The sequence below is a fragment of the Anser brachyrhynchus genome (assembly GCF_964034855.1).
Source record: "Anser brachyrhynchus genome assembly, chromosome: 1".
Taxonomy (NCBI): Eukaryota; Metazoa; Chordata; class Aves; order Anseriformes; family Anatidae; genus Anser; species Anser brachyrhynchus.
The window spans coordinates 25,718,732-25,728,431 of NC_137694.1; the positions used below are offsets into that span (position 1 = coordinate 25,718,732).

At 34.1% G+C, this 9,700-nt stretch overlaps 1 long non-coding RNA gene across 1 annotated transcript; it reads right to left on the minus strand.

Moving 5' to 3' along the window:
• Window positions 1–1,061: 1,061 nt before the first annotated feature.
• Window positions 1,062–8,157, minus strand: LOC308187991. The gene is made up of 2 exons (XR_013945056.1): window positions 6,873–8,157; window positions 1,062–1,781 (listed from the first exon to the last, which is right to left on the minus strand). It is a non-coding gene; the product is annotated as an uncharacterized lncRNA (long non-coding RNA).
• Window positions 8,158–9,700: the final 1,543 nt, after the last annotated feature.

The window sequence follows — 9,700 nt, forward strand, 5'->3', positions numbered from 1 at the left end:
CCCTGAAGTGAGTAATGACTTATTTGTTTAATGTTTCCTTGGCATATGGATTAGCTCCCAAACTGACAAGCTCTTTAGCATTCACGGTCTGGATTTTAGAAATAGTTGCCAAAAATATATCAAAACATTGACTCTTTCTTATAATGAGGAAGAAATGTGACTTCCTCAAGATCCATATACATTGGCTTTAGCTGCATACTCTTGGTGTATTTTAAAATATGCCTTATCAAACACTATATTGTCTAATTTAGTCTTGACATCATCTATAATGAAAAATTATGGCAGACACTTTGAAAGGAACAGACTGTATTGTAGGGAACTTTCATACAATATGTTGTGTACCATGGCATGCATGCCATTGAATTCTGAACAAGCCATAAGAATGTGACTGAAATAGCAAAGATTAAAAAAAAATCTTGAGAGAAGCAAGCATGAGTGAAAAGAATAAAGAACATTTTACCACACTGAAAGGACACTGTTTTTCATACAGTTGACAACAGGAATCAGTACCCTCAACTGCAGACAATGTACCTTATTTTGTAGCCATTTCTGAAGGAAATCATCTGTAGGAAGTCAGACTAGAAATTAGTCTACATCTAAGACTTTCATTAGAGAAATGAATTTCTGGTGTTAGCCAACAAGCGAACACTTTCCACAGTCTTACTGAGGTCAAGTGGGGATGGCTTCTAGAAGAAAGCTTTCTGTTAATACTAAGCAATTGCAGAATTTCTTCTTACAGGAAAAATCAGAGTGCATTAGCAAAAGTAGAGCATCTTTGTGCAAGACCGTGTATGTATGGTGTATGCAGCATGTAGGCCACCCAGGCTGCTATTTTCCACACTAAGAAGCCCAAGGTTATTGGGACACATTGCCAGTTGCTCTGGGGCTGTGCTCCTGATTGTTGCTTGAACAGAAAAGGAGAAATGCGAGCAGAAAGCACAGAGAGGAAGATTATGAAAGTAGTGCATGCCCAGACCCTGTCCTGTTCCAAAACTGGGACACAACTGAGATGTCTTCAGATCAAAAGGCATCTCAGCATGTTCTTGTGTTTCTCATAACCATTATTTTGCTTAGTGGAGCTTTTACACACACATTTATTTATCAAAAGAATTAACATCTCACATGATCTTTAATCAAAAGGACATAAAATAGTTTTCTTCTGTGCAAGTGAGGGAACTCTGGAAAAACATATAATTAAAAGATAGCTCCAGTTATCCTCTTTAGGCACCAGTGTTATTCAAAAACTGTTTCTCTTGCTCCTTCTGAGTCCTTAAGGATGTGAAAGGTCCTTATGCTTCAAAATATCCACTAGTTTCAATGGGCATGTGAAAGATATTTTGCTGGAAAATAATAATGCCAATTGAGCTGCTTCACATATTACAGAATTTTCTGAGTAGGTGTTGAATTTATTGCCTCAGGTACATGCTCAGAAAGTCTCAACCTGCATATAAGAAAAGAAGAGCAAAATTTTTAGATTGATGTGCATATCCTCATCAGTCAATGGTAAATTTATTATCCCTGCATGTGGAAGAACCTCCAGTTCAAATCTCTATATTATTTGATTTTTGACAGTCACCAGTCCACTCCTCAACACACAAGGAACCTGAATAATGTCATTTTCTGACCACAGTGTAACTGGTTATGCTGGTGTAAATGACTTTGCCTTTTTACTACTGAAGAGACTTGACTGTGTAGAAATTCTGTTTGTATTAGTAAGACGCTGCCTCCAAATTCCAATGAGTAGAATATTTGTGTGGATTTGTGGAGTCCAGTTTAAGTCCCTGCTCAAAAAAAAAAAAAAAAATTTGTAAAAAATGGATCAGATTCAACATAAATTTTCTACACATGCTCTCTTATAAGGGTTAATACAATTACATGCATAACATCTGGCATAGGGTGTTAATTATATTGTTTCTCCTCAGTATTTGTTCCTTATGTGTTTATGGCTCTTTGTCCATCTCAATCATCTCACTAAATGTCAGTCTTGTATACATGTCTCTTTCTGTGCCCTGTATATGGGGAAATAAATCACAGCTCAGGCAGGTTTCAATAATGCAAATCCATTTGCACATCTAGGCTTAGTCCAGTCAAAGTCCACAGCTCTCAGCATGTTTGAGAACATGTGGACAACTACTTCATACGTAAGAATGAAGAAATAAGTCTGAGTGATAAGAAAAATTAGATTCTAATTTTGAAGTCAGAATCCCTATCTGTAAGGTTTTTTAGTATATTATTAATAATTCTGAAATCTAAATACCCTACACGACTAAGTAATTCTGACCAATTTTCATTTGTTACTTCCCCAAACAGTCATGTTGATAAACAATAGATGAGATAACATATCTAACCCTTCTCCCTCATCAAAGTGCACTGTAAAAGCACTTCTCTTTCAGACTGAATCTCTACATTCTTCAAGTTCTTACTAATAAAAAGTGAATGCATAGGAGTCTGACATCTTTGGTTTCATAAAAGAACAGTAAAATTACAAAGTTGAACATGCTACTTGAGAAGAAAAATGAAAGATTATGCTGGAAACAAACTACTGAGACTATGTCTTATTTGAGTGTTGCTCCTGATGTCTAAATTTATCCCAAGAACATGGTCAGAACCAACAAACATGTAACAGGGATAATTTGCTTTCCGGAATTTTTGAGCCATTATGATGAAAGATACAAGCCAAAAAGATGACAAAGCATTCTTTCAACATTTCAAAATGAACAAGAAATTTGAAAGGTGATTTGGGATTTCACTAAATCTACAGAAGTGAGCTGCTGTTCTGTTAAATATTTACTGTCCTTTATAAGATTATTGGGGGAAAAAAAATCAAGTATAGCACTTGCAGAAAACATTTTTTTTTTTTTTCTTCTATAAATGACCAAATTATACATAAGATTACTAGTCTTTTAATAAACTTTTTTGGTGGAAACTTTGCACCATTAAAGATAATGCCATTAACATTAATCACTTTAAGAGTACACTATAGTTCTTTAGAGCTTCATCTAATGTATGGTGCTCTGTTAGACAATAGCAGAAGTGAGGTATCACATTCCTATGCTCTGCCCATGGAGTAGTGAAATTCTGATAGAAATGAAAGGCAGCAACCCATTTTAGATCAGGATAGAAACAGGCACAAATAGTGCATTTACAAAAGTGCTTTAGCTTTGTGAAAGACAACTCTAAGTATCTCTTGTTTGTCTCTTCTCAGTTAAGGTAGTACGCTTATTCCATTATTACCTCTTTTTAAATGTCTTTTTAAAAAGTCATCTATCAATATGCAGTCTTTAAATCTTAGTGTTTTAATGTTTAAAATATTTGAAGTCTTCTCAGATACAATACTAGTAAAAAATGCTTCATGGAGAGAAAACTGATATACAGTTATAAGGAACTAAGAGTGGTAAAAGATGGTACTTTAAAATTTTTTGTTTTTCCTGGTTTCATACAGGATTTTGCAGGCACATGGCATTAGAGTTGCCATATTAGCACTCAGCAGCAAGAGATTATTTTAGAGGAGAGTTGTCCTACTTGTGGTATTAAATGACCATCTCCAAAAGATATTCATAGAATCATGGAATGGCTTAGGTTGGAAGGGGCCTCAAAGATCATCTAGTTCCAACCCCAATGCCGTACACAGGGACACCATCCACTTTTTGACAAAAGAATTTTCATAAAATAAAATCTTCTGAATGAATTTGAATGGACAATGTAATGCAGTTTTAAAAAGTTAAATTAATTTAGATTTTAACCTGAAATGTCTTTTTTTTTTTTTTGATCAATACATGGTGAAACAATTCCAAATATTCTGAAACTGTTATATTTCTGGACTAGTTTGGGTGTCTACTTGCTGGAAATATTGCTAAAAGAAGATTCTTCTTACATCATTTTTACACCAATTGTACAAATCAAAGCCGGAAAGCTTGAACCTTTGAACAAATATTTGAATATTTGGCTGAATATACTCTTCAGCCTTTCGAAGTACACTTTTCAGTAAGTGATGAAACATAACAGAAGAAAGACATAACTGGAATATAAATAACTTTTTTTTTTTTCCTTTCCTACTTTTTTTTTTCCTCTCCTATCTGGATGTTTTCTCTAAGTTACCTGCCCGTAACTTTCATTTTTTTTTCTATCTTTTACTATGTGTATCTATAGATACACTTTCATCACAGATTTCTTTTCTAATATGAAACTTTTTAACTGCACTGCAAGCATGTTTAATGTTTTAAGTTTTAATAACTTCTCTTTTCTAGAAAGTATCCTATCTGCTACTTGCAACAATTATCAACCATTAGATTAGCAATCTACCTCTTTGTTCTGAAGAAAATTTTCCTCATGAATAGATGTACAAAGTTTATGATACCTCATGGAAGATAAAAAGTAGTCATCCATTTTTATCAATAAAGCATCATCATCTGTATTATCTTCCAAAATATTGTAAAAACTGCCATTTCTACACGGGAATTTTACACCTTATTTTCAAATTCTGTTTTTCTCAGAAAATGCTAAGTGTGAGATAATGATTTGCTTATTTTGTTAAAATGAATGAATAGAGAGGGAACAGTGAGAATTTGTATGTTTTATTGATTTTTAGATTGCCACTCTGCAGTAATGTTAGTATTGCGGACTGCAGACAGATCTAGGTGTTATCACAGCAAAACAAAACCCAGATGTTCAGTTTGCATCTCTTTTGTCTTTCCTCTCAGCTTGAGCATTAAAGGACTTGTGTTCAGTCTGCAATTTTCAGCAAATCATTTTCACATCAACACTGTTAATCATGAGATACACTGTGACAATTGCTGGTCTTATTTTCAACAAAACATATTTTACTCCATTCTACAGGCAAACATTTCCACATATGTTTCTGCTGTCACGTTTACGAAAGATATCAGTTCATATAAAGTTACCATATGTTTCTGACAGGATGAAATCCTTCCTAAAATTTTTTCACCAGATTTTCTATTTGTCATAATTTGTGAAATCTAAATAATATCCAGCATAAAGAAGAGACTTTGTTTTACCTGTAGTGTCAGATAGTTATTCAAACTATGATATTATTATCAAGTTTCTCCCTGATAACAGCATTCATTCATTCAACAGCGTTCATTCGTGAATTAGCCATTGCAATAAAACAGGGCATATCTAGGTATTCCAGAACATTGAACCATATGATTCCGTTGCCTACATCCTAAAGGCACTGAATCTGAATATACAATCTTTATTCTGAGGTATACTGTGCTCAAACTTGCATCCTGAAACAAAAAGTTATGTAGTAAAACAGAGACTGAATTGCACGAGTCCTTAATTCTCATCAAGGAAATTGAAAAAGTGCTCAATATAAAGTAGAATTTTCAGTTCATAGGAGCCATAAGCAATTTAAAGGCACTACTGAATATCATTACTTCATACAGTTCTTGTTAAGAAATTAAGTTGAGCACCTAAAAAGCTGTTGTCCTGTTGGAAAACTCTGATTCTTTTAAGAATCATAAGGAATCACAAACACTAATTAATGTTAAATGTATGTTAGCAGTCATGTGTTCAGTTGAAATATTGTCTCTATTTAAGTTATTTTTAACTCATGTTTACACTCTAGTACTCATTTAGTGAACAAGCTCAGACAGGGGGCTAGCTTACACAGTCCTATAGTCTGTAAAGGGATGTTCAAAGAGTGACATATCCTTCATCATACTGTGTCATGCCAAAGACTAACACCCAGCTACAGATTAAAGAAATCACAGAAAGACCACTATCCAACAAAGCACAGTGTGGTTTCACGAACCTATTCTTACAATTATGGTACAAACCATAATTCACTATGGATGAAAATATAAAATCTCACACTGTATTTTACTAATTTTTCAACATATCTTTTGAAGAAATAAGACTAACCATGCTTCCCTTGTCCCTGCTCCCTTCCTCCAGGCCTTCCTCCCCACTCCAAGATCCAGGTAACAATTTAAGGTTACAAGGTTACATCTGCCATAGGAATGTTTGTTAGTTACTACTCCCATTCAGCATATTGTGTGAAAGCCTTATCCATGTGCTTCTACTAAACAGAATCTAGTTATGAAGTCCTTTATTCCTATCAGCAGCAACAGCTTCCAGCTTGTCTTTTTACTGTTCATTTCCAAAACACTGTAAAAAACAGTGGAAAGATAGTGGAAACTGAAGCATTTTTTATCCTCTATACCACACCCCGCCCCCTGATATCAAGGTGTCAGTCATTTTTTAGTAAAATTAATGGTTTAAACAGCATAATAATCAAATAAACTATTTTCCTTGCTATTGTTTGTTTTACTTTACTTATTATAGGCAATCTTACATTGAGTTGTCCAGAAAAAAGCTAGCAGAATCATTTGTTGCCACATATAGAAAGGAAAGGAAGCTATATATTAAAACAGAGGAAGATCTGATTGACTTAATCAGAATGGAAAAACGTGTAGTTTTACCGAGGTCTTTTGAAGATTGGCCTGCTTACAGCTAACAAGGCTGAGTTGGGCACCTTTGCTCTTGTTAGTGAGAAAAGAATAACTGCCGTATGTCTGAGTATAGGAATATTCAGGGATCATTTACCATTTCAAATCTCCTCTGAATTGTATTGACCTTTCCCCCCAAAACTTGAAATATTAACGTGAAAAATTTCTGTAAACAACATTGCAATATAGCAATTCAATATAATCCCGATGAATCAAAAATTCAGTTTACAGCATTCATCAGCTGGCTTCACTGTAGTGTTTCATCATTAAAAACAACAATAATGGCAAATGATACAATTCCTAAGTAAGATAATGATTTAATATTATCATCCCTTTGTAATTAATGATATGTGATAGTTAAATTCCAAGGTACCATCAACAAATGCTAAAAAAATTTCATACCAGAAGCTGCTTCCTAAGGCCCAGTCTGTTCTCTGAGAACTAATGCCAGCAGTAAGGCTTTCCTATAATTAACTGTACCACTCGGTAATCAGTTTTGCTTAGAAAACATCTCAGATCTCGTAAAATACAGATGATCTTTCTGCTCCTTTTTGATTCTTCTTTTATCTGTTTGAAACCCAAAGATCACAGATGGGGCTTCTGTATGAAGCAGTTCTGACTGGATTGAAACCAAGAGGGATGAGATGGCAGCAATCCATTTGTAGATTTATTGTGGCTTACAGGTGCAAGAAATTGTCTCCAAACCCTGGTCAGCCATTTCTCACAGCCACAGGAGTCTACATTAACACATTGCTATTGGCCTGCTCTGCTTTTTGTCTGAGGTAATTTTCTGTTTGTTATTGACTATCAGAAGCTGACAGAAGACAGTAACCTTTAAGTTTTTGGGAAGCTGTAAGCAGCAGTACATAGTTTTTCTAAATTGTTAGCACATCTGAAATAGATGCCATGTCACAATTAATATAATAGTAATGACACCTCTCCAGGGCATTCCAAAAGAGTATATTCAAAGTTCACATTGTTTAATGGAACAATTAATGCAATAATTTTGACTCTAATATGCCTTCACTTGTAAATCATCAAGTCATTAACCTTAATAGAACCAACCTGCTGTCATTTATCATGCTCATCTAAATTGTTTGGTACTGCAATAACAATGTACTTCACAATAAGAAGTATTTGAATGTCCCAGTGAAACTTGGCAAATGCAACCTTTTAATGTACTGGGGGTATTTTCTAAAGAAAGAAAAAAAAAAAAAAAAGAGAGAGAGACACACCCCCAACCAAGCACCCCCTCCCAAACAACAACAATAACAAACAAACAAACAAAAAGCACAAAATATAGCTAAATGTAACAAAATTGAAGGATCTGATGAAAACATGGTTCAAACATTAAGACCAAAACCAGAAAAGTAGAATTTTGGGTAGGAAAAGAGAACATCTTTGGAAAAAAAAAAAAAAAAAGCTAAAAAAATAGTATTTACAATATGTATAAGTAAACATTGTAACTGAGCTAAACATGAATGAGGTTTGAGTATGAATCAGTAGTTGGAGTATACTGCATTAGTCACATTATAAAGCAATGAGAAGAAACACTGGGGAATGAATGTTCACTAAAATAAGGTAGTAGACCGAAAGTCCAATTTTATTTATGCATAAGAAATACTTCTATTACAGTTATTTGTGAGAATTTTGCCCAGAAAATTTTGGTCAGAAAACCAAAATCATATATTGTAGATATCACCTTAACTCCTATCAGCTCAAACTCTCTATGGAAAATGTTTAATCACATTGCAGATTTTCTATCTCTTTTGCGTTCTTAATGATGAACTAATTCTTAATGTGTTTTGTTTGCCAATGATTATTGATTTATATATTTTAAAAAGACTAAGTAGCTCCCAAATGAAATAATAATAATAATAATAAAAAAAATAGCAACACAGAAGAAAAGTCATTAGAAGTTATTGTAATAAGTAGATGGGAAAGAGCAACCTGAATCCAGTGAACAATTTAGGGACCACTTAAAAGGACCATGAGGATTAATTTTAGAACTAAATGACCAAAATAAGATTTTAAAAATATTCAAGGGGAATGGACAGATTATTACAATGATAGCTGTCCATTAGGTACAAAATGGTAAGATGAAAATTATTGTACTCCAGACTATTTTGAGGGGAAAGAAACCTGTGAAAGTAAAAGAAAAACACCTTAATCATACTTTTAATTTTACCTCCCCTAATCAACTGTCAGCCTTACCTCATGTTTAAAAACCTTTAATGGAAAAGTAGAGATTTAGATTGGATGTTAGAAGAAGTTTTTTACTCAGGGGGTGGTGAGACACTGCAACAGGTTGCCCAGAGAAGTTGTGGATGCCCCATCCCTGGAGGTGTTCAAGACCAGGCTGGATGGGGCCCTGGCAAACCTGATCTAGTGGGTGGCATCCCTGCCTATGGCAGGGGGGTTGGAACTAGATGATCTTTAAGGTCCCTTCCAACCCAACACATTTTAGTATTCTATGATTCTATGTTAAGCACTAATCTGTTAGAAAAAATTGAATAACAAACTTCTACAGGGACACAGAATATTATTTAAAGTTACTGGTCTAGATCAACAACTGGCATATATCATTGTAGTTCTGCTTAAATCAATACATCCTGTGTATCTGACTCAGAATTTGCATAGCAAATTCATATTTCTATGAAGATCATCCTGGCATTGCCTCTTGGTTTATAGGAAAGGTCTATAATTAGGCACTCTCACAATATAGATATTCTACTTCCTGAGACATTGGCTCAGGAGTGTAACTGTTACTATCGATTACAGGCATTGGCAAATTCACCTTAATAAAAAATGCAGATTTAATATTTCAGATGAAATTTCAATTTGCAGTGATGCAAGGAAGGAAAACACCATTGTATTCACCCCCACAGTAAGAGAGAATAGTTTGTTCCAAACTAACATGAGTTGCATAACAGGTAACTAATGTGCAAGTAGAATAAATACATCTTTATTTTAGACCATGTATTTCACAGTATTTAGTGCTCTACCAGTACTAATCTTCAACAGTAGCTGTGATTTCATTAGCCCAAGTGTCTTAGTTCAACAATATGTGAAAAAAAAAAAGCACAAACAAACAAACAAAAAACAACAGACATGTAATGGATGTTTTCCCATCACCTGTAGTCACGTAAACATGACTGGAATTATTCTCTCACCTCTCTTATCAATGAGATTAATAGAATATGCTTCACAACATATATCTATTGCAATAT